The sequence below is a fragment of the Pseudophryne corroboree genome, chromosome 1, assembly GCF_028390025.1.
Source record: "Pseudophryne corroboree isolate aPseCor3 chromosome 1, aPseCor3.hap2, whole genome shotgun sequence".
NCBI lineage: Eukaryota > Metazoa > Chordata > Amphibia > Anura > Myobatrachidae > Pseudophryne > Pseudophryne corroboree.
In genome coordinates this window covers 199,837,837-199,862,754 of record NC_086444.1, presented here as the reverse complement: position 1 = coordinate 199,862,754, position 24,918 = coordinate 199,837,837, and the positions used below count along the sequence as shown (strand labels likewise).

The 24,918-nt window shown below is 43.2% G+C and overlaps 1 long non-coding RNA gene across 6 annotated transcripts in view; it reads left to right on the top strand.

Moving 5' to 3' along the window:
- LOC135060759 (uncharacterized) overlaps positions 1 to 24,918 on the top strand; it is a 64,707-nt gene that overhangs the window by 21,851 nt on the left and 17,938 nt on the right. For all 6 annotated transcript variants that reach the window (XR_010247184.1, XR_010247160.1, XR_010247178.1 and 3 more), the window contains one exon: positions 12,816 to 12,892. This is a non-coding gene — a long non-coding RNA (uncharacterized LOC135060759). The remainder of the gene's footprint in view (positions 1 to 12,815; positions 12,893 to 24,918) is intronic.

Genomic DNA, 24,918 nt, shown 5'->3' with positions numbered 1-24,918 from the left:
CACAGCTGAAACCCTGATTAGCCCTCTGTGAGGCCAAAGACCCGAACTGGGCCCAATGTCTAGAACTCGCCTTATCTCTCTCTCAGAGCCTTTACCCAGCTTTTACAGCAAACTGAAAAGGTTCAGACAAAACAAAAAGCATTTTTCCTAGAAGTTAACATTTTCTAAAACATGTAAGACAAGAACCTGGGACAAATATACCTGCCCTCAAACACTATCCCAGTGTTCTTGTCACATATCCCCCTCCCCTGTTTCGACCTAGGGGCCGGAACACTTGTAGCCCCCAAACAGAAGATGCGAGACAATGCATCTGCGTTGGCCAATTGTGTTCCCGGTCTATGTTCGACAGTAAACTTAAAGTCCTGCAACGCTAGAAACCATCTAGTTACACGAGCATTCTTGCCTCTATTTACATACATCCATTTTAAAGGGGCATGGTCTGTCACTAGTCTGAATTGTCTACCCAAGAGGTAATATCTCAAGGTATCTAGTGCCCACTTAATGGCCAAAGCCTCCTTTTCCACAATGGCATACCTTTTTTCATGCTCATTGAGTTTCCTACTCAAATAAATGATAGGGTGTTCGTCCCCATCTCTGGTTTGGGACAGCACAGCACCTATCCCTACCTCTGAGGCATCTGTCTGTACCACAAATTCTTTTGAAAAATCTGGTGTTATCAACACCGGTTGTGAACACAAAGCCACTTTTAACGCTTGGAACGCCTTTTCTGCATCAGGGTTCCATTTCACCACATTTGACTGCTTCCCTTTGGTAAGGTCTGACAACGGCACCGCTGTGGTCGCAAAATTAGGAATAAACCGTCTATAGTACCCAGTAATTCCCAAAAAAGCCCTTACCTGTTTTTTATTCACTGGACGAGGCCAGTTTTGAATAGCATCAACTTTATTCAATTGGGGCCTAATCAGACCTCTGCCTATGGTGAAGCCCAAGTATTTGACCTCCTCCATTGCGAGGCAGCACTTCTTTGGGTTAGCAGTTAACCCTGCCTCTCTGATTGAGTCCAGTACTGCTTGTACTTTAACCAAATGTGACCCCCAGTCTGTACTGTGAATTACCACATCATCCAAATAGGCAGCTGCATATTTTCTATGGGGCCTCAAAATTTTATCCATCGCCCGTTGAAAGGTTGCTGGAGCCCCATGCAACCCAAAGGGTAACATCTTATACTGGTACAGCCCCTCCGGAACCAAAAAGGCTGTTTTTTCTTTGGCGCTATCAGATAAAGGTATTTGCCAGTAACCTTTGGTCAGGTCCAATGTGGTGAGAAACCTGGCTGTTCCCAGCCTTTCTACAAGCTCATCCACACGGGGCATGGGGTATGCGTCAAACTTGGACACCTCATTTAACTTACGAAAGTCATTACAGAAGCGTATGCTACCGTCGGGCTTCGGGATGAGCACTATGGGACTGGACCACTCACTGTTAGACTCCTCTATGACTCCAAGTTCTAACATGGTTTTAACTTCCTTAGAAATAGCTTCTCGCTGAGCTTCAGGAATCCTATATGGCTTTAAATGAACCCTGACCCCTGGTTCTGTGACAATGTCATGTTTTATTATGGTCGTTCGGCCAGGCAGCTCTGAAAATACCTCCCTATTTTGGATGAGAAATTCTTTAACCTGATTGTTCTGATCAGCTGATAATGTCTCTGACACCTTCACTGCGGGAAGCAACCGGGGTGAAGACACCGAAGGGCAAGGCTCCGCTGACAGAGACAACCTATCTTTCCAGGGTTTGATTAAGTTAACATGGTAGATCTGTTCGGGTTTTCTCTTTCCCGGCTGGTATACTTTGTAATTAACCTCATTCACTTTTTCCCTAATCTCAAATGGACCCTGCCATTTAGCTAGGAATTTGCTTTCCACAGTGGGTACCAAAACAAGAACTCTATCTCCAGGAGCAAATTCCCGTATCTTGGCACTCCGGTTATAGACCCTCTGTTGAGCACTTTGGGCCTGTTCCATGTGCTCTCTGACAACAGGTATCACGGCTGCAATCCTATCCTGCATTTGTGTTACATGCTCAATAACGCTTCTATAAGGAGTGGGCTGTCCTTCCCACGTCTCTTTGGCAACATCCAACAGCCCTCTGGGGTGTCTACCATACAACAAATCAAATGGAGAAAACCCCGTAGAGGACTGAGGAACTTCTCTGATGGCCATTAACAAGTAGGGCAACAAACAATCCCAGTTTTTCCCATCTCTCTCAACAACCTTTTTTAACATACTTTTTAATGTTTTATTAAACCTTTCCACCAACCCGTCAGTTTGGGGATGGTAGATGGACGTCCTGAGGTGAGTGACCTTAAATAACTTGCACAATTCTTTCATGATCCTTGACATAAATGGAGTACCTTGGTCAGTCAAAATTTCTTTTGGTATTCCCACTCTACTAAATACCTGCACCAGCTCCCTAGCTATCGCCTTGGTTGTGATAGTGCGTAAAGGGACAGCCTCAGGATATCGAGTGGCATAGTCCATAATTACCAGGATATACTGATGGCCCCGAGCAGACTTTAACAAGGGCCCCACGAGATCCATGGCTATTCTGTCAAACGGGACCTCTATAATAGGCATGGGAACTAGTGGGCTCCTGAAATGGGGTCTAGGGGCATGATACTGGCATTCAGGACAGGAAGAACAATATTCAGACACTTCTTTATAAACCCCTGGCCAAAAGAACCTTTGTAAAACTATTTCAGTGGTTTTTTCTGCCCCTAAATGTCCTGCGGTAACGTGACTATGAGCTAAATCTAGTACCGTTCTCCGATAAGGCTGGGGAACTACCAGCTGTTCCACCACATCCTCACCCCTTTTGACAATGTGGTACAAGAGCTCATTACAGATGGCCATGTGGGGATACGTAACCCTGTCACCTGGTACCACAGGTTCCCCATTAACAATCTTAACATTCTCTCTAGCCTTTATTAAGGTAGGATCCTTTAACTGTTCAGACGCAAACAGATCCTTCTTTACCTCCAGGTCAGGCACGCTTTCAGTTCTAACTACTATGTCTCTGTTCCCGGCAAGAGGGTCCTCACTGGACTCCCCATCTGTCACTTCCCCAGCCAAACTAGCAAAAGGCAAAGGGCCAGAAAGTTCCGAAGACCCACGTACATCCATAAAATCACCGGTATTATCATCAACTGGCTTTTTACTTCTCACATCTGTTGATAACCGTGATTCCCACAGTTTCCAAAAATGAGGAAAATCCCTCCCTATTATGGCCTCATGCACCAAGGTAGGGACCAGTCCCACTTTAACCATTGCTGACCCACAACAAGTTTCTATATTCACCTCAGCAGTGGCATAATATTGGGTATCCCCATGTATGCAAGTTACCCCAATAGGTATTTGCTGGACCTTTAAGGGGTTCACTAACCCAGCTTTCACGAGGGTAACTAAACTTCCTGAATCTAGCAAGGCCTCTACCCGGTTACCTTCTAAGAACACATCACACATTTGTTTTTCCAGCTCAGGTGAAGGTACCACAGTACAGGCTAACCTAGCAAAGAAAGACATTCTGCGACATTCAAAGGCAGCATCACATTGCATGGGTTCTTGCGTGACTGGGCAATTGGCAATAACATGACCTGGCATACCACACCTAAAACATTTAACCACACGATTATCAACCCATTTGGGCAGCATAGACCGTTCTAGCCCCATTGGCCTGTTTCCAGGGCCAGTGTTTACAGTCTCTCCAGCCTTGCGTTCTCTTAACCGCCCAGCAACGTTTTCCCACGGAACAGTCTTACCAGTCTTTACTGAAGGGCGCTGTCGAGGATCTATGGGTTGCTGGGTGGTCATCAGTAGTTCCTCTGCTGCCAAATACCTCTCTACCATGTCCACTAATTGGTCAGCAGTACCCGGGTTTCCATGGCTCACCCACTTGCGCAGGACCATGGGCAAAGATCTCAAGTAGCGGTCCATGACGACTCTTTCCACCATCTGGGGACCAGTTAATGTCTCTGGCTGCAGCCATTTTTTTGTTAGCTGAATAAGGTCGTGCATCTGGGAGCGCGGAGGCTTCTCCATGGCGTACAGCCAACGGTGCACCCGTTGTGCTCGTACTGACAGCGTGACTCCCAGGCGGGTCAGGATCTCAGTCTTTAGTTTATCATAGTCCCGAGCCTCAGCAGGGCTTAAATCAAAGTAAGCTTTTTGGGGCCCACCTGACAGGAAAGGTGCCAGCAGACTGGCCCACTGTGCTTTCGGCCAGTTCTCACGCTCGGCAGTCCTTTCAAACGTGGTCAGATAGGCCTCCACATCATCAGCCTCTGTCATTTTCTGCAGGAAGTGACTGGCTCGTATAGAACTAGAGCTGGTTGGAGCACTGACGGCCACATCTCCAACCCGAGCTGCAAGTCTCTGCACCACTTCTGCTAAGGCCTCTCTATCCTGACGCTGTTGCCTGTAAAGTTCATCAACAACTGCCTGCTGTTGTCTCTTATTTTCCTCCATTGCCACCTGCTGCTGTCTTATATTTTCCTCCATTGCCACCTGCTGCTGTCTGTTGGCCTCCTGCTGTAGTCTCCAATTTTCCTCCATTGCCACCTGCTGCTGTCGGTTGGCCTCCTGCTGAGCCGCTGTAGCTTGCAGCAAGGCTTTAAGCAGATCCTCCATGTCAACAGATTTTTCAGGCGGCTTTGCAGCTGCTTTCACCCAGGACATATATCAAACCCTCAGGGGTGAGTCTCAGTAACTTCACACTGGGCTGTATCTGCATAAACCACCGTTTTCTGCAGGCCTCACAAAGCTGCTGCTTTCACTTATGCGCAGAACGGCCTGCTCGCATTCTCCACCAAGTTGTAACACTGTAGGGGTGCAAGGTGCCTTTTCCTGGGGAATATGGCAGCACGCAGCAGTTGAGGAACAACACAAGTCCAGTTTCTGGTACAACTGACCCCGGCCAGTTTTATTGAAACAGAAAATAAAACAAACCCCAAAATAAAAATACCTTGCCTGTCCGGCACTAACTAAACATAAGATGTTCCTAACTGTCACTAAACAAAACACAGAGTTCTTCAGTACATACTGTATAGCTTACTTGCATCAGAAAGCGTGTCTCTCACACACAGATCCTGCAGCCTTCCCAGGCAGTCTGCCCATACTAATCAGGTTAGAAGCACTACTGTATATCACTCTTACACAGCTGAAACCCTGATTAGCCCTCTGTGAGGCCAAAGACCCGAACTGGGCCCAATGTCTAGAACTCGCCTTATCTCTCTCTCAGAGCCTTTACCCAGCTTTTACAGCAAACTGAAAAGGTTCAGACAAAACAAAAAGCATTTTTCCTAGAAGTTAACATTTTCTAAAACATGTAAGACAAGAACCTGGGACAAATATACCTGCCCTCAAACACTATCCCAGTGTTCTTGTCACAATAGTCATACTGTATAACCTCAATATACCCACACCCTGATGTGATATCATACTGTATAACCTCAATAAACCCACACCATGATGTGATATCATACTATATAACCTCAATATATCCACACCCTGGTGTGATATCATACTGTATAACCTCAATATACCCACATCCCGATGTGATATTATACTGTATAACCTCAATATACCCACACCCTGATGTGATATTACACTGTATAACCTCAATATACCCACACCGTGATGTGATATCATACTATATTACCTCATAATACCTACACCGTGATGTGATATCCTACTGCATAACCTCAATATACCCAGACCATGATGTTATATCATACTGTATAACCTCACTATACCCACACAATTATGTAATATCATACTGCATAACCTTAAGAGATGGGCAGGTTTGGTTCCCTGAAAACCGAACCCCCCAAACTTCATGCTCCGAGTCCGGATCGGAGTCTGGCTCAGTTTTTCCCGCCACTCGGAAACCAGAAATAGGCAAAACATCATCATCCCGCTGTTGGATTCTCGCAGGTTATGGATTCCATATAAGGAGCCGTGCATCGCCGCCATTTTCACTCCAGTCCTGGAGAGTGTAGTGAGAGGACGTGTCTCCTCAGTGTCTGTGCGGGAAAGTGGCATGGCGCGTGGGGTGGTGACCTGCTCTGTTGTATCATTCCAGTGGTGCTGTCTTGTGCTGTATCAGTTAGAGATTAGTCGAGATCCGAACCCCCCCGAACTTCACCTATTTTACACGGTTCTGAGGCAGTCTCGGATCTTCCCGCCTTGCTCGGTTAACCCGAACGCGGCCGAACGTCATCATCCCGCTGTCGGATTCTCACGAGATTCGTATTCTATATAAAGAGCCGCGCGTCGCCACCATTTTCACTCATGCATTGGAGATTGAACGGAGAGGACGTGGCTACGTTCTCTCCCTGAAAAGCTCAATATCTGTGCTCAGTGTGCTGAAAATATCTGTGCTCAGTGTGCTGCAAATATCTGTGCTCAGTGTGCTGCAAATATCTACGTTCTCTGCCTGAAAAGCTCCATATCTGTGCTCAGTGTGCTGCAAATATCTGTGCTCAGTGTGCTGCTTTTTGGTGACCAACAGTATATAGTTGTACAGTACAGTAGGCCATTGCTGTATCTTGCAGCTCCGTGTCACTGCAAGTATCCATTCCATATCTGTGCTGCATTTTTATGAGCAGTATATATAGTAGTACAGTGCAGCATTTTGGTGACCAACAGTATATAGTTGTACAGTACAGTAGGCCATTGCTGTATCTTGCAGCTCTGTGTCACTGCAAGTATCCATTCCATATCTGTGCTGCATTTTTGTGAGCAGTATATATAGTAGTACAGTGCAGCATTTTGGTGACCAACAGTATATAGTTGTACAGTACAGGAGGCCATTGCTGTATCTTGCAGCTCCATGTCACTGCAAGTATCCATTCCATATCTGTGCTGCATTTTTGTGAGCAGTATATATAGTAGTCCAGTGCAGCATTTTGGTGACCAACAGTATATAGTTGTACAGTACAGTAGGCCATTGCTGTATCTTGCAGCTCTGTGTCACTGCAAGTATCCATTCCATATCTGTGCTGCATTTTTGTGAGCAGTATATATAGTAGTACAGTGCAGCATTTTGGTGACCAACAGTATATAGTTGTACAGTACAGTAGCCATTGCTGTATCTCGCAGCTCCGTGTCACTGCAAGTATCCATTCCATATCTGTGCTGCATTTTTGTGGGCATTATATATAGTATTACAGTGCAGCATTTTGGTGACCAACAGTATATACTTGTACAGTACAGCAGGCCATTGCTATTGATATAATAATATTACTGGCATATAATTCCACACATTAAAAAATGGAGAACAAAAATGTGGAGGGTGAAATAGGGAAAGATCAAGATCCACTTCCACCTAGTGCTGAAGCTGCTGCCACTAGTCATGGCAGAGACGATGAAATGCCATCAACGTCGTCTGCCAAGGCCGATGCCCAATGTCATAGTAGAGAGCATGTAAAATCCAAAAAACTAAAGTTCAGTAAAATTACCCAAATATCGAAATTAAAAGCGTCTGAGGAGAAGTGTAAACTTGCCAATATGCCATTTACAACACGGAGTGGCAAGGAACGGCTGAGGCCCTGGCCTATGTTCATGGCTAGTGGTTCAGCTTCACATGAGGATGGAAGCCCTCATCCTCCCGCTGGAAAACTGAAAATAGTTAAGATGGCAAAAGCACAGCAAAGAACTGTGCGTTCTTCAAAATCACAAATCCCCAAGGAGAGTCTAATTGTGTCGGTGGTTGCGATGCCTGACCTTCCCAACACTGGACGGGAAGAGGTGGCTCCTTCCACCATTTGCACGCCCCCTGGAAGTGCTGGAAGGAGCACCCACAGTCCAGTTCCTGATAGTCAAATTGAAGATGTCACTGTTGAAGTACACCAGGATGAGGATATGGGTGTTGCTGGCGCTGAGGAGGAAATTGACAAAGAGGATTCTGATGGTGAGGTGGTTTGTTTAAGTCAGGCACCCGGGGAGACACCTGTTGTCCGTGGGATGAATATGGCCATTGACATGCCTGGTCAAATTACAAAAAAAAATCACCTCTTCGGTGTGGAATTATTTTAATAGAAATGCGGACAACAGGTGTCAAGCCGTGTGTTGCCTTTGTCAAGCTGTAATAAGTAGGGGTAAGGACGTTAACCACCTAGGATCATCCTCCCTTATACATCACCTGGAGCGCATTCATCAGAAGTCACTGATAAGTTAAAAAACTTTGGTTGACAGTGGAAGCAGTCCACTGACAACTAAATCCCTTCCTCTTGTACCCAAGCTCCTGCAAACCACACCACCAACTCCCTCAGTGTCAATTTCCTCCTTAGACAGGAACGCCAATAGTCCTGCAGGCCATGTCACTGGCAACTCTGATGAGTCCTCTCCTAACTGGGATTCCTCCGATGGATCCTTGAGTGTAATGCCTACTGCTGCTGGCACTGCTGTTGTTGCTGCTGGGAGTCGATTGTCATCCCAGGGGGGATGTCGGAAGACCACTTGTACTACTTCCAGTAAGCAATTGACTGTCCAACAGTCCTTTGCGAGGAAGATGAAATATCACAGCAGTCATCCTGCTGCAAAGCGGATAACTCAGGCCTTGGCAGCTGTGTTGGTGTTAAACGTGTGTCCGGTATCCACCTTTAATTCACAGGGACTTAGAGAATTTCTTGAGGTAGTGTGTCCCCAGTACCAAATCCCATCTAGTTTCCATTTCTCTAGGCAGGCGATACCGAGAATGTACACAGACGTCAGAAAAAGACTTACCAGTGTCCTAAAAAATGCAGTTGTACCCAATGTCCACTTAACCACTGACATGTGGACAAGTGGAGCAGGGCAGACTCAGGACTATATGACTTTGACAGCCCACTGGGTAGATGTATTGCCTCCCGCAGCAAGAACAGCAGCGGCGGCACCAGTAGCAGCATCTCGCAAACGCCAACTCGTTCCTAGGCAGGCTACGCTTTGTATCACCGCTTTCCATAAGAAGCACACAGCTGACAACCTCTTACGGAAACTGAGGAACATCATCGCAGATTGGCTTACCCCAATTGGACTCTCCTGGGGATTTGTGACATCGGACAATGCCACCAATATTGTGCGTGCGTTACATGTGGGCAAATTCCAGCACGTCCCATGTTTTGCACATACAATTAATTTGGTGGTGCAGAATTTTTTTTAAAATTACAGGGGCGTGCAAGAGATGCTGTTAGTGGGGCGAAGAATTTTGGGCCACTTTCGGCATTCAGCCACCGCAAGCCAAAGACTGGAGCACCAGCAAACACTCCTGAACCTGCCCCTCCATCAGCTGAAGCAAGAGGTGGTAACGAGGTGGAATTCAACCCTCTATATGCTTCAGGGGATGGAGGAGCAGCAAAAGGCCATTCAAGCCTATACATCTGCCTACGATATAGGCAAAGGAGGGGGAATGCACCTGACTCAAGCGCAGTGGAGAATGATTTCAACGTTGTGCAAGGTTCTGCAACCCTTTGAACTTGCCACACGTGAAGTCAATTCAGACACTGCCAGCCTGAGTCAGGTCATTCCCCTCATCAGGCTTTTGCAGAAGAAGCTGGAGAGATTGAAGGAGGAGCTAAAATGGAGCGATTCCAATGGGCATGTGGGACTTGTGGATGGAGCCCTTAATTCGCTTAACCAGGATTCACAGGTGGTCAATCTGTTGAAATCAGAGCACTACATTTTGGCCACCGTGCTCGATCCTAGGTTTAAAGCCTACGTTGTATCTCTCTTTCCGGCAGACACAAGTCTGCAGAGGTTCAAAGACCTGCTGGTGAGACACTTGTCAATTCAAGTGGAACGTGACCCGTCAACAGCTCCTCCTTCACATTCTCCCGCAACTGGGGCTGCGAGGAAAAGGATAAGAATTCCGAGCCCACCCGCTGGCGGTGATGCAGGGCAGTCTGGAGCGAGTGCTGACATCTGGTCCGGACTGAAGGAACTGCCAACGATTACTGACATGTCGTCTACTGTCACTGCATATGATTCTGTCACCATTGAAAGAATGGTGGAGGATTATATGAGTGACAGCATCCAAGTAGGCACGTCAGACAGTCCGTACGTATACTGGCAGGAAAAAGAGGCAATGTGGAGGCCCTTGCACAAACTGGCTTTATTTTACCTAAGTTTCCCCCCCTCCAGTGTGTACTCCGAAAGAGTGTTTAGTGCAGCCGGTCACCTTGTCAGCGATTGGCGTACGAGGTTACTTCCAGAAAATGTGGAGAAGATGATGTTCATCAAAATGAATTATAATCAATTCCTCCGTGGAGACATTCACCAGCAATTGCCTTCAGAAAGTACACAGGGACCTGAGATGGTGGATTCCAGTGGGGACAAATTAATACTCTGTGAGGAGGGGGATGTACACAGTGAAAGGGGTGAGGAATCGGAGGATGATGATGAGGTGGACATCTTGCCTCTGTAGAGCCAGTTTGAGCAAGGAGAGATTGATTGCTTCTTTTTTTGGTGGGGGCCCAAACCAACCAGTAATTTCAATCCCAGTCGTGTGGCAGACCCTGTCGCTGAAATGATGGGTTTGTTAAAGTGTGCATGTCCTGTTTATACAACATAAGGGTGGGTGGGAGCAAGGACAATTCCATCTTGCACCTCTTTTTTTATTTATCTTTGCATCATGTGATGTTTGGGGCCAATTTGTTTAAGTGCCATCCTGTCTGACACTGCAGTACCACTCCTAGATGGGCCAGGTGTTTGTGCCAACCACTTGGGTCGCTTAGCTTAGTCATCCAGTGACCTCGGTGCAAATTTTAGGACTAAAAATAATATTGTGAGGTGTGAGGTGTTCAGAATACTCAAAAAAAGGAAACCCAGAAATGATTCCCAGAAATAAAAAAATCCCTTTGTGGAGCACTCTCTTATGTATATAATTAGTAATTTAACAAAACATAACTTTTATTCACTTTTGTTAAAAGACTAACTAAACATGGACATACAATACAAATACAATAATCATGTATATTATACGATCACCAAATAATAATGGTAGTGGTGGTATTATAAAGCATTAAATGAATAAATACATGTAACACATCAATACACCAGAATAAAACTTTTAGTGTTAATTCATAGTTATCTCCAGCTAATGGTACCCTTAAATCAATTCTTAATAGGTTGCTGTTATTTCAAAACATTCCATGTAGTTCATTCATTGGCAATCAATTTTGGATAACATGCATTAAATCATAAGCAATGTGCCACAGGTGCTAAAATTGAACATGATACCATAATTTGCATACAACCTCATAAGTGAGTTATAGCTCATGCTCCCTGTGAGCAGAAGAGATTATCATCCTCTGCATATGGATCTAGGAGTTATCCTGCAAATTACCCAGAAAGCCAAATATTCACAATAATAGTTAATTCTTATAACAGTTACTATTGTAGCATGACTTCGGAATGATGGTGTAAATTATAAACCATGATGTGGCAAACATGCCCTATCCCTTATATAGGTGTCAGGTATTACAGGTTGAGTATGCCATATCCAAATATCCGAAATACGGAATATTCCGAAATACTGACTTTTTTGAGTGAGAGTGAGATAGTGAAACTTTTGTTTTTTGATGGCTCAATGTACACAAACTTTGTTTAATACACAAAGCTATTAAAAATATTGTATTAAATGACCTTCAGGCTGTGTGTATAAGGTGTATAAGTAACATAAATGAATTGTGTGACTGTACACTCACTTTGTTTTTAATGCACAAAGTTATAAAAAATAATGGCTAAAATGACCTTCAGGCTGTGTGTATAAGGTGTATATGTAACATAAATACATTCTGTGCTTAGACTTGGATCCCATCACCATGATATCTCATTATGGTATGCAATTATTCTAAAATATGGAAAAATCCCATATCCGAAATACCTCTGGTCCCAAGCATTTTGGATAAGGGATACTCAACCTGTAATTTCAATGCACTAGATTGGATAGATAGAGACAGCGTGAGAATATGCCGCCCCTTCTGCTACCGCCGTCTTCCGTGAGCGGACGGGGGTGAGAGCGGGACAAGCAAACGCTGATCATGAAACGGGAGATACAGTGATAGGCCCTTTCTCCTCCGTTTGCGGTGTTAGATGGCCCTGACTAGGCATCGCAGGGACCAAATTCGCCACCGGGAGGAGGGCAAACACCGAAAATGAAAAAAATTGAATAAATAGAGGCTCACAGGTGATTAAGCCCTTCGTGGTGAAACGCGTTCTGGACGTTTTCTGATTCCCCACTGCAGGGGGAACAGCATTTACACATCTACACCTTCCAGCTAAACAAGTCAGGTACCCTTCTTTCTATCCCTTTTCAGGTGTCTACTCCTCTCCCGGCGGCGCATTTGGTTCCTGCTATGCATCGTGTACTCAGGACCACCTAACACCGCACACGGGAGACGGGGCTGCTCACCGTATCTCTTTCTCCGGCCAGCGTGCTGCATGCTCCGCTCTCACCTTCGTCCGCTCACTGAAGACGGAGGCAGCAGAAGGGGCTGCAGATTCCCACGCTGTCCCTATCTCCTAATCTATTGGATACTTATTGAATCCACTTATGCCAAGGATACTGTGTTGCTTTTAAACAATTTAACTTATGTGCACAACGATATATGAGACAGTTTATGTATTTATTTTTTTATTGTATTGTTACATAGTAATAAAGATCACTCTCAGGGATACAGTTACGATACCTACAGTGCTGTTTTCTTGGATTAAATTCTACTCGATCATAATTATTACAGTATATGTTTATATGATCTGTACCTCTATCTATTTTTTTCTATTTTTTCATTTTTGGTGTTTGCCCTCCTCACTGGGAAGGCGTCGGGGGCCAAGCTGGAACTGCCGGGACTTGGACAGCGCGGGGCACGGTGGCGGGCTTCTTCTTTAGTATTTAGGTAAGTGTGAGTTTGTTTTGTGTTATGCACCTTGACAAAGGGGTGGCTTAGCCCTGAAACGTTGGTATTTGCATGGTGACTTGTTGAAATACACTTTACCACATGTTAAGTCTCCGAGTGCCGCAGTACTTTTTTCGTCCTTCACATTGTTCCTGGAGGCACCGGAGCAGAAAAAGCGTATGTGGAGGAGTGCCGGTCTGATTTTGCTATATCTATCTATCTATCTATCTATCTATCTATCTATCTATCTATCTATCTATCTATCTATCTATCTATCTTTATATATATGTGATCACTTTAGTGTTCAAAGCACTTTTGAAACATTTTCTTATGACTTTTCAAAGTAAAAGTCAATTTGTGAACTGCTGTAGTGGCCACTTAAGTTTGGCTATTGATTCAAAAATAGTTTTTTTCTATTTGCACTTGTCACGTAATTATGCACAGAATTTTGAATATTTGCACAACTCACTTTATTTGTGACTGTATTTATTAACAATGGCACTCTAATTGCAATATTTGCACATTACTAAATTTGTTACTGTATGTAAAAGTAGAAGCGCTTGTCTACACCTTTTTACACACACGCGCGCGCGCGCACACACACACACACACACACACACACACACACACACACACACACACGTGTATATATTAGAGATGAGCGAGAACCAGACCCACCTGCACATTCTGATCCGAGTCCGGCTTGGGGTTTCCCGCCTGACTCGGTTCCCAAAATGGGGCAAAACTTCATCCTCCCGTTGTCGGATTCTCATGGGTTTTGGATTCTATATAAGGCCCCTGGTGATCAGTGCTATTTCACTCCGGCTGTGGAGCTTATAGTGAGCAAACATGTCCGTGCTGTGTCCGTCCAAGGGTGCTCAGAATGTAGTGTAATCATACACGTATTGTGACACTGTAGGTGGTACTTCAGCTGTAGGTGGTCTGTCCCCAGGGGTGCTCTGTCAATTTAGGGGTGCGACCTCAGTGTAAAAAATAAATAAAAGTAAAATATATAATTGAAAAAAAATATATATATTTTGTGCTATACCCCAGTATACTATACTATTATTTTTCTGATTTACACAAACAACATCCTCGGCATCAACATCCTCATCATCCTCATCCTCATCCTCATCATCATCATCATCATCATCAGTATCACAGTGTCACAATACATGTATGATACACTGCGGTCTGACCAGCAGTGTATCATACACGTATTGTGACACTGTGACACTGATGATGATGAGGATGTTGATGCTGAGAATGTTGTTTGTGTAAATCAGGCACCTGTGGAAACAGTTGTTGCCCTTGATATGAAAAAGTCCATTGTCATGCCGGGGCAAAAGACAAAAAAACCCATCTCTTATGTGTGGAATTATTTTTACCTGAATCCCATCAACAACTGTCAAGCCATCTGTACCATTTTTAAAGCGAGAGAAAGTAGAAGTAGGGAACTTAACCATCTGTGAATCTCCTCCCTGTTATGTCACTTGCAGCCATTCATCCAAAGTTTTGTCAAATTCAGAAACTTTGGCTAAAGATGTGACAATCAGTCCATCTAGCTCCCATCTCCATTAGATCCAAATGCCTGCCATCTCCACCACCAACACCTTCATCATCAACATCCTCAATCATGATCAGAAGAAGTTCTGCATCCAATTTCATAACCATGGCTGGCTCCTCTCCTATCAGGGATTCCTCAGAAGGATCCTTGAGAGCTATGACTGTTGCTGCTGATGCTTTTAGTTGATCTTCATCCTAGAAGGGGACCAGGAAGAATACTTGTAGTAGTTTAACAAAACAATTTACTGTTAAACAATCCTTTTTAAGGGGAAGCAAGTATGAGAGCAGTCACCCAGTTACACAGCAGATTACTGATGCCATAATAGCTATGCTGGTATTAGATGTACGTCTAGTATCTGCCTTTACTGCAGTGGATTTTAGACAGTTATTTGAGGTCCTGTGTCCCCACTACCAAATCCCATCTAGATTCCACTTCACTAGAAAAGCAATTCCCAGCCTGTACAAGGACATAACAAAAAACCTTATTAGTATCCTCTGAAATGCCGTTGTACCCACTGTCCACTTAACCATATGTGGACAAGCGAGACAGGGTAAACTAAAGATACATGACTGTGACAGCCCACTGGGTAGCTGTATTGCCTTCAGCAGCACAAAGAGAAGCAGCAGCAGCATCTAACAAATGCCAGCTCATTCAGAGGCAGGCTACTCTGTGTATCACTGGTTTCAATAAGAGGCAATATATTCAACATACGGGTAGGTGGGAGTGGCCAAAGATAATTCCATCTTGTACCTCTTTTCTTTGCATTATGTGCTGTTTGTTGCATTGCTGACTGTCTTCTTTGTGTAGACGACAAACATTTTCATAGTTTATTAAACTGCCACCCTGTCTGCCACTGCAGTGCCACTCTGTTTCCTAGATGTGCCATGTTGCAAGTTTAAGTGCCACATATTTGTGCCGCCCACTGCTGTCCCTTAGCTAAGTCATCCAGCTAACTTGGTGCAACATTTTGGCCTAAACTGGATGAAACCAATATTGGGAGCTATGAGGTGGTCAAAATTGACTGGAAATGAGTGAAAATAAATGTTGTTGAGGTTAATAATACTGTAGAAACAAAAACAGGCCACATTCTGTGATTTTAGCTGTTTTTATGATTAAAAAAGAAAATACAGATCCAAAACCAAAACCCACGGCGGTTATTGCAAGACCAAATATAGACCCAAAACACGAAGAAGATACAGATCAAAGACCAAAACCCATGACGGAGGCTTGTGCACATATCTAAATAATAAATTATAAAAATGTGAAAGCCCTCACTCACTCACTTACTGACTGACTGACTGACTGACTGATTCATCACTAATTCTCTTACTTCCCGATATGTTAGGAAGATGATATTTAACATAGGTATTCTGCAGGTGGGAAATAGGAAAACTACATAATTAGAATGTTGATAAACCTCCCCTAAGGAGATGAAAAGGGGGGTTGACATAATGACATCATCACCGATGTGTGGCTTGTGTTACGTGAACAATAACGCCCAAACGGACAATCGGATCAAAATTTGGATTGCACCTCCAGTGTGTAGAATTTCATTAACTACAACAATGGTCCCGTCACTTTTTACCGTCTCACTGACTGACTGACTGATCACTAATTCTACTTCCTGTTATGTTAGGAAGATGAAATGTAACATGGGTATTCTTCAGGTGGGAAATAGGAAGACTACATAATTAGAATTTTAATAAACCTCCCTAAGGGGATAAACAGGGGGTTGACATAATGACGTCATTTCTGATGCTTGGCTTGCGTTGCATGAGCGATAATGGACAATTGGATCAAAATTTGGATTGCACCTCCATTGGTTAGAATTTTAATAAACTGCAAAAATGGTCCTGTCACTTTTTACCGCATCTGCTACAGGTGCTCCTCGGGTAACGGTAAGAACCATGGATTAATATAAATTTACATTAAGATGTCTCAAATTTACATCTCTATAGATTTAGCAAATTTTTAACACTCATGTATATTTACAAGTTATACAACAAGAAAATAGCAAAAATAGTAAGATTTGTGTTTATTATATAGTATAAGTGAATTTCTAACGTACTGGTTATATGTTGAATAACAGGGGCAATTTGAAGGAGAAAAATGTCAAAGGACACGTGCATAAAACCTGGAAATGTCTAATGAAATTTGGGACATTTGAGAATAATGTGCTCACCACTTACAAGGTCCTTCTGCTAAAGTGATGGTCAATGCCAAAACTCTTGCATTTGCATAATTGCAGCTGCTAAAGGGCCTTCAACCAAGTCAGCCTCCATTCTAGGCTCCCACTAACACCCAAGGTCTGATAAGAGCCTCTGCTCTTTGCTGCACATCTACTTTGAGAACAGTTTGTGCCTGGGAGGATAGAGTAGCAGGAATAAGCCCTGACCCAAATTTTGTTCTCGGGCCAACAATACAGTAGTCATGATCCTAATTTTAATTACTGAGTGTACGAACACTGTATTGTATGTAAATCTAGAAAAAAGAGAATTGTACCAGTAGGTCATCCGAAGCTACAGAAGGAAACTCCAGACACCCCCAAGGCTACAAAGGATAACAAAAGCAAATTGCTTAATTAGTTCATAAATAAGATGTGCAAAAGTGGCATGAGAAGATTCACTACAAAGAAGCAATAACAAATATTCTATATTCATTTATCCATAATTAAGTCGACTCCAATTTACATCTCTATAGATTTAGCAAATTTTTAACACTCATGAATATTTACAACCGTGAAAATCAGAAACTACTGTGCGAAGAATGGGTAGAACACCTAATATAAATAAGTTATACAAATGACAAAATAGCAATAAATAGTAAGATTTGTGTTTATTATATAGTATAAGTAAAATTCTAATGTACTGGTTATAGAGCCTAGAATGGAGGCTGACTTAGTTGAAGGCCCTTTAGCAGCTGCTACTCAAATCTACCTATCCTCCCCAGATTTGTCACCATCTGTATTGGTCAGGGTCACTGAATGCCTTTCTACTGTTTCATCTTGGATGTCATCTCGCCACCTCAAACTTAATATTTCTAAAACAGAGCTACTTATATTTCCACCGGCCAATAATAGTTACCAACCTGATATCTCTATCAACGTTGAGAACTCAACAATCAATCCTACCCCACAAGATTGCTGCCTAGGTGTCATACTTGACTCAAAACTGTCCTTTGCTCCCCACATTCAATCTGTCTCAAGATCATGTTAAATGCATCTAAAAAACATATCCAATATACGACCATACCTTACATAAGACACTGCAAAAACTCTAATCCATGCTTTGATTATTGCAATTGTCTTCTTACTGGTGTTACCAAAAAGAGACTCTCACCACTACAATCCATTCTGAATGCAGCTGCAAGACTAATCTTCCTTGCTAGACGTTCATCACTTGCAGATCCACTCTGTCAGTCCCTCCATTGGTTACCTGTACCATGCCCTACCATGCACAATAATACTCTCCCCTAGTCTCCAAACCTTCAAACGTTCCCTGAAAACTCACCTCTTCAGGCTAGCTTATCACATTCCAGAACCGCTCACTCAACCTTCATAAGCTTTCCTATCCGATTATATCTCCATTGTACAGTCCGCACATATCCTCCACATATTTTCTCTATCTTCACTTTCTTTTCTTTCTGACCAGGGTTCATCATTGCTGTGATGTGATATCATGCAACCCACCTAGAACTTTTGCAATCCGGTGGACAAATATGCAATAGATAGCACCTACCCGTGTGTATACATGCCTATTTCCCTATAGATTGTAAGCTTGCAAGCAGGGCCTTCCTACCTCTGACTGTTTATTACCCAGTTTTGTTGTATCATTGTGTCCAATTGTAAAGCGCAACAGAATTTTGTGCGCTATATAAGAAACTGTTAATAAAATAAATAATAATTTGATTTCTTACTTATTTGTTGTTGCAGCTTAGTATTACATAGTGAAATGGTAGCAGCAGATATACTTAAATTCAATGGAAGAGAAACCAAATGATTGCTATAAGAAATTAGGTAGTTAAACCTCTATGATGGGGGCTGACATGAAGGAACATCACATGAATCATCCTGCCTATGGTGTGGCATGGACATCACATGAACTAACCTGTATATGGTATGGCAGGGACATCACATGAACTAGCCTGCCTATGGTGTGGCAGGGACATCACTTGAACTAGCCTGCCTATGGTGTGGCAGGGACAACACATGAATCATCCTGCCTATGGTGTGGCAGGAACATCACTTGACTTAGCCTGCCTATGGTGTGGCAGGGACATCACATGAACTAACCTGTCTATGGTGTGGCAGGGACATCACATGAACTAGCCTGCCTATGGTGTGGCAGGGACATCACATGAATGATCCTGCCTATTGTGTGGCAGGAACATCACATGACTTAGCCTGCCTATGGTGTGGCAGGGACATCCCATGAACTAACCTGTTTATGGTGTGGCAGGGACATCACATGAACTAACCTGTCTATGGTGTGGCAGGGACATCACATGAACTAGCCTGCCTATGGTGTTGCAGGAACATCACATGAACTAGCCTGCCTATGGTGTGGCAGGGGCATCACATGAATTAGCCTGCCTATGGTGTGGCAGGGACATCACATGAATCAGCCTGCGTATGGTGTGGCAGGGGGTGTTTCTGTATTGGACTTTATTTAAGGGCTTGGTGCTGTGGGCCAAAGCCTATCTGTTTTCAGTCTTCCCGCCCTCCCTCCCTTGTAGTTGTTGTTAGTTTGTGATTGATCGTTGCCTATTTCATTGCGGGAAAGAATGGCAGCTCACCAGTCTGGGTGCAATCATTTAGTTTGGGTGTGCTCCCTTTGTTTACTGGTAGTTGGCTCTACCACCGAAACGGGGAACAGTGTCATCACCCAAACAGGTGGGTAGTCAAGTTAGAAGGTGAGTGGATACCCTTGATGGTGTTATTCATTGCACCTTGGGCAGTATCCGCCTGCAATGCATGTTGTTGGTTGTTATTGTGCATTGTGGATTTGGCTGATTCTGGCCATCCTTTCTTTTGCCACCATACTTTCTCTTAAATATAAATTTAAATAAATAAATATCCAACAATTTTTTCTGCCAAATTTATGTCTCTATTGTTGTGATTATTAGTATTATTATTGTCATTATTATATTTGTTGGTTATGGATTTCCATACATGACACACCTCATCCGATAGCAGGTTTAAATGTTGCAGATCTCTTTGTCATAGTGAATGATTGCACACAAAATAGTTAGATGTGCACCATTCTTGCTCCATGGTTTTGATTGCTTTAACAAAGTGCACAGCATCTATCTCTATGGATGAGAGCACATATTTTCTATCGATTTAGTGAGTGAGCTTGCTGGAAGTAGTATGTTGTATTATTATTATACAAGTGAGTTGCATGTAATAAAGGCATATTATGAGAAGTGAGACTGTGCATATACACTATAGGTGGCCATCTTGGCTAGGGAATGAAGTATCCCCAGAGGAGACATTTTGTTGTAGACTGTGCAGTAATGCACTCCACTTCTAACATCCCCCTAGTTACAAGCTTCTCCATGTCACACAAACTTACAACTGAACCTGAAATCCATCTTTCTGACAACATAAGCATCAACAAAAGTGTCTTGACTCCAAACTTTTGCACTGTTGTCACTGTCACGATGCTTGATCTCTTTTGTACTTTGTACTCCTATTACTTGAAAAGCCTCTTTTCCTATTGCAGACTTCCATTCACACAAATCAGTCTCTGACTTTGGCTTTTGAATCTCTTAAGGGACACAGTATGCAATGTTTGCATACTCATAATATCTTTCTGGGTGGCTGCTGAGGTTTGAATTAGTAGATGACCTTTGTTGTGGTTTAACTTCCATGCTAGTAGTTTTTGGTTCAGATTCATCTCCAGTTGCTGTCATGTTCAATAACACATATTTGCTATGCATGTCAAAATCTAGCTATTCTTCAACTTGTGTTGTTTCTTTAAATACAACGTACCTTGACTTGACAAGTTTTCTTGCAACTGGATTCCACAATCGGTAGCCTTTACTCTCCTCTCTGTTAAAATACTTTCCTCCATTATCAGATCTCAGAACTTGAGTCTTTGGCCTGTTTGGTTCTCTACACGACTTGTTATCTGTAATTTTCTTTGCTGCTTCAGATTTCTCCTTTATGAAGTATACATGTGTCATTCTTGTGAAGTCATCAATAAATGTCACAGTGATGATTGTCCCACTTCAGTTTCTCACAATGCAATTTCCTCTTGCAAATTGAACTCTGTGGCATTTTTGCTCTATACACTAATGACAATAGAATGTGCTCCCAATTCTGGTAGATAGAATGCATTTAGTATTTCTGTGGCTTTTGGGGGTAATTCCACGTTGATCGCAGCAGGAATTTTTTTAGCAATTGGGCAAAACCATGTGCACTGCAGGGGAGGCAGTTATAACATGTGCAGAAAGAGTTAGATTTGGGTGGGTTATTTTATTTCTGTGCAGGGTAAATACTGGCTGCTTTATTTTTACACTGCAAATTAGATTGCAGATTGAACACACCACACCCAAATCTAACTCACTCTGCACATGTTAAATCTGCCTCCCCTGCAGTGCACATGGTTTTGCCCAATTGCTAAAAAAATTCCTGCTGCGATGAACTTGGAATTACCCCCTTTGTTCTTAATCCACTTCTGAATTTAGCTTTAATTGTCCCAACTTTAATCGCTATCAACATTTGTTTGGCAATTCCCTTGATTGTGATAGGGTCACACTCACTTATCTTGGTGAACCACTCCTCATTGCAGTTGAATTGTCTTGTTGCACCTGAATTGATATACCAAGACTCTGTTCTGTGGTTATCTGTTACACTCAGGGCTGACTGATTCTTGTCATCACATTTCTGGTTCTGCACTGGATCCACTTTTCTCTGTTTTCAATAGATTGCCTTGTGACCTATCTCGTGACATTATAACACATAAACTTGAATTTTCTAAACTTCTCACTTTTTGCTGGCAATGCAGTTGAATCAGCATTAGATTCAACATGTGTACATTTATCAAACTGAGAGCATTGCTCTCACTTTGTTTGTTGTTAATTTCACACTGTTTGCTTCCAATGCTACAACTAAGAAGTCAAACTCTGCTGTCAAATTCTGAAGCATGGTGGTTGCAATTTCCTCATCTTTTTTTCACACCAACATACGCTAACTGCTGAGAGACAGATCCTTTCTGTATAATTCATACTTCTGCATTCATGTAACTTTGTATTATACAATGTGCGCCTCAAGTTTATTCTCCTCCTGAGACTTTCGTCATGAAATACCGCTTGCAGTGCTGTCCACATGATTCTAGCTGACACTTTTCCATGAATTATGGAGTGCGTATGCTGCTCCATACTCAAGCCTATGGTACCCATGGCTCTCTCTACTTCACCTGGATTTGGACTTTCACCAGGATCAACTGTTACTTTCCAAAATCACCCCAATTTAAGATGCATTTCCATAGCTATTTTCCATATACTTTTAAGTTTATTAATCCCCATTATAGGTGTAATTCCTGTATGTGTGCTCCTAACAGCTACTATTCTGTAGCTCTGGTACTTTAATTTCCCACTGTGCCTGGGGAACATCTGTATACAGTGTAAACACGTTGATGCCTCTTCTACTTACGTGTAGAGGTATCCCTTCTGTAGTCTAGTGTTCTGGGTGACTGTTACAACTGAGTGCTCTTTGAGCTCTCATGCAGTGCCTGGGACTTGTAGTATCTGGCTGCTTTTATCCCTGGGCCTATAACCTTTAGAGAATGTGTGGTTTTGTGTGTGAGCAGAATACTGATCACACCAGCGGTTATTGTGTAGGCAATGACCAGCCAAGTAGCTTAACCAGGCTCTGTGGTTTTTTGTGGTACAAGTGAATGAACAGCTGTACTCACTGTTCCAATAATTGGATCAGCAATGGAGCAGAGCCTGTAGTGAAGCAGTGGTGTAGGCAGCTCACCAGCCAGTGAATATCTTCTTCTAAAGTAGCAGTACAGGGTTCTGGAAGCAGTGGTTATAGTCTGTTGAAGTTGTGGGTCATAGAAGCTAAGTGAAGCTTCTGCTCATACACAGTGGACTTCTGAGCAGAAGGACTTCTGCTCATACACAGTGGCAAGCTGGCGCTGCACATGCACAGATACACTAGTGGAGGTTACCTTGGTTAGGGAATGAAGTTTCCCCAGAAGAGCCATTTTGTCGGAGATTTCTCTCATGGTGTTTTTGCTGTTGAACCAGTTGTTAAACTTTTATTCCGTAAAAAAAGTGTGTTTGATTGTGTTTGATTGAAACCATTGCAAAGCCACTAATAAGAACATGCTGAGAGTTTTAATTTGATCTAATTACAAACTTTAATCAATGTTTCCTGTTTATTTGTGAAATTCTTGAATTGTGAAATATTGCAGAAAGGAATGATTGATATCACTTCCATAAAAAAACAGATTAATTGCTAAGTGTTTGCAAATGGCTATACCAATTATATTCCTTTTGTTTAGCGACCAGTAGCACATTTCTTTAGTTGAAATCAAGTGACACTGCTTGCATCCATCAGGATTCAGAAGCTGATGCAGCCCACAGTGCAGTTTGCCGATGGCGGCAAACTGCACATGCGCAGCAGCTGCACACATTGCGGTCGCATCCTTACAGATGAAAGCACAATGTGATTTACAGTGATGGGTGTTTATGAGCTGGCGATGCAGCGTTGGGGCGGGGCGAATGGGGGAGGACCGGAACCGGTTTCGGGCGGCTACGTGACATCACATACAACTGCTCTGATAGAAAAAATAGCCACTGATCGCCTCACAGCGCAGTCTGGGGTCATCCTTAGTCCCGATGCGTCTGCTATTAGTTTGCGGACGCATCGGCAGGCGGCCTCACACAAGCTGAGCGGCCTTGCTTTTGCTGGGCGGCCACCAGCATGTGCAGAGATGAATGCAGATCTGGCTGCATATGCAGCCATCTGCGTTATAATCCCCACTGACTGCTAAAGGCTGGAGATAGGTGTAAAATGAGTGTTTGGCATACAGAAACTCTTGGTAAAATGTGCAGAACATATGATAGATGACTGCAACTGTCTACAGCAAAACTTTAAATGACTGTGATAATGGTAAAATAAATACAAATACAATAGTTCAAACCTCAAATTGTAAATATTACTAAACAATATGGTGACGTTATATACAGTATCTACAGATATACAGTATCTATAGGTATGGCAGATTAGATAGCGTGGATTTCTATATGGATCATTATTAGCAACTAAAATAGAAAATAAATATGGCCATGCTTGGTTGTATCCATACTGAACATGGTAGGAGCTGCATGGCAATGTTAATTATATACCACAACCACAACGTCAAGCTCCATGGTTCGACAACAGTGTTAGTGAGCTCAAGAAAAGGGGGCGTAGACTGGAAAGACGATGGAGGAAGACTAACCTAGTGGATGACAAAATAAAACTAATAAAGCATAACCGAGAATATCAATCGACAATCACTCGTAAGAAAGCACAGTTCCTGTCAAATGAGATCACAGCAGCAAACAATGGGCCAGCTCAACTTTTCCGCACAGTGGAGATGCTTTGCAAGCCAGCATGCCTGCAGACTGATAAGACCCTCTCCCAGGCAAGATGCAACGAGTTTGCAAACTTCTTTGCAGATAAAATATCCACCATCCGGGCTGGAATCTCCACAGTGCCATCAAAGGAGTGCCAAACTACAAAGCCTGCCAATATAAGCTACCTGCCTTCATGGACCAGCTTTGACCCAGTGGATGTAAAGGACACTGCTGAAATTGCTCGGATTTTGTGTCCCACCACCTGTGATCTGGACCCAGCCTCAACCAAGCTTCTAATAGGTTGTATGGATATAATTGGTCCTGTCTTTACAAAAATTGTTCAATGCTCTTTGCAGACAGGCATTTTTCCTGGACCCCTAAAGGAAGCTTCTTAAAAAACCTAATTTAGATCCCGACTTCATGACCAACTACAGACCGGTATCAAACCTTCCTTTCCTAGGAAAGGTTAATGAGAAAGTCGTTGCAAATCAACTGGATACCCGCCTGACAACCCATGATATTTATGATCCATTTCAATCAGGATTCAGGAGAAGACATAGCACTGAAACAGCCCTGGTGTGTGTGTGTTAAATGATCTTCTGATGGCAAAAGACAGAGGTGACTGTTCAATATTAATCCTTCTGGATCTCTCGGCAGCATTTGATACCGTGGACCATGGGCTTCTGATTGAGCGACTGATACATTTCTGTGGTCTGGATGGCACAGTCTTAAGCTGGTTCAAATAATTTCTCACAGGCAGGTCACAGAGAGTATCATCTGGATTATACTCATCACCACCAGTGCCATTGCCATGTGGTGTCCCACAAGGTTCTATACTATCCCCCATGCTTTTTGCAGTATACATGCTCCCATTGGGCGAAAT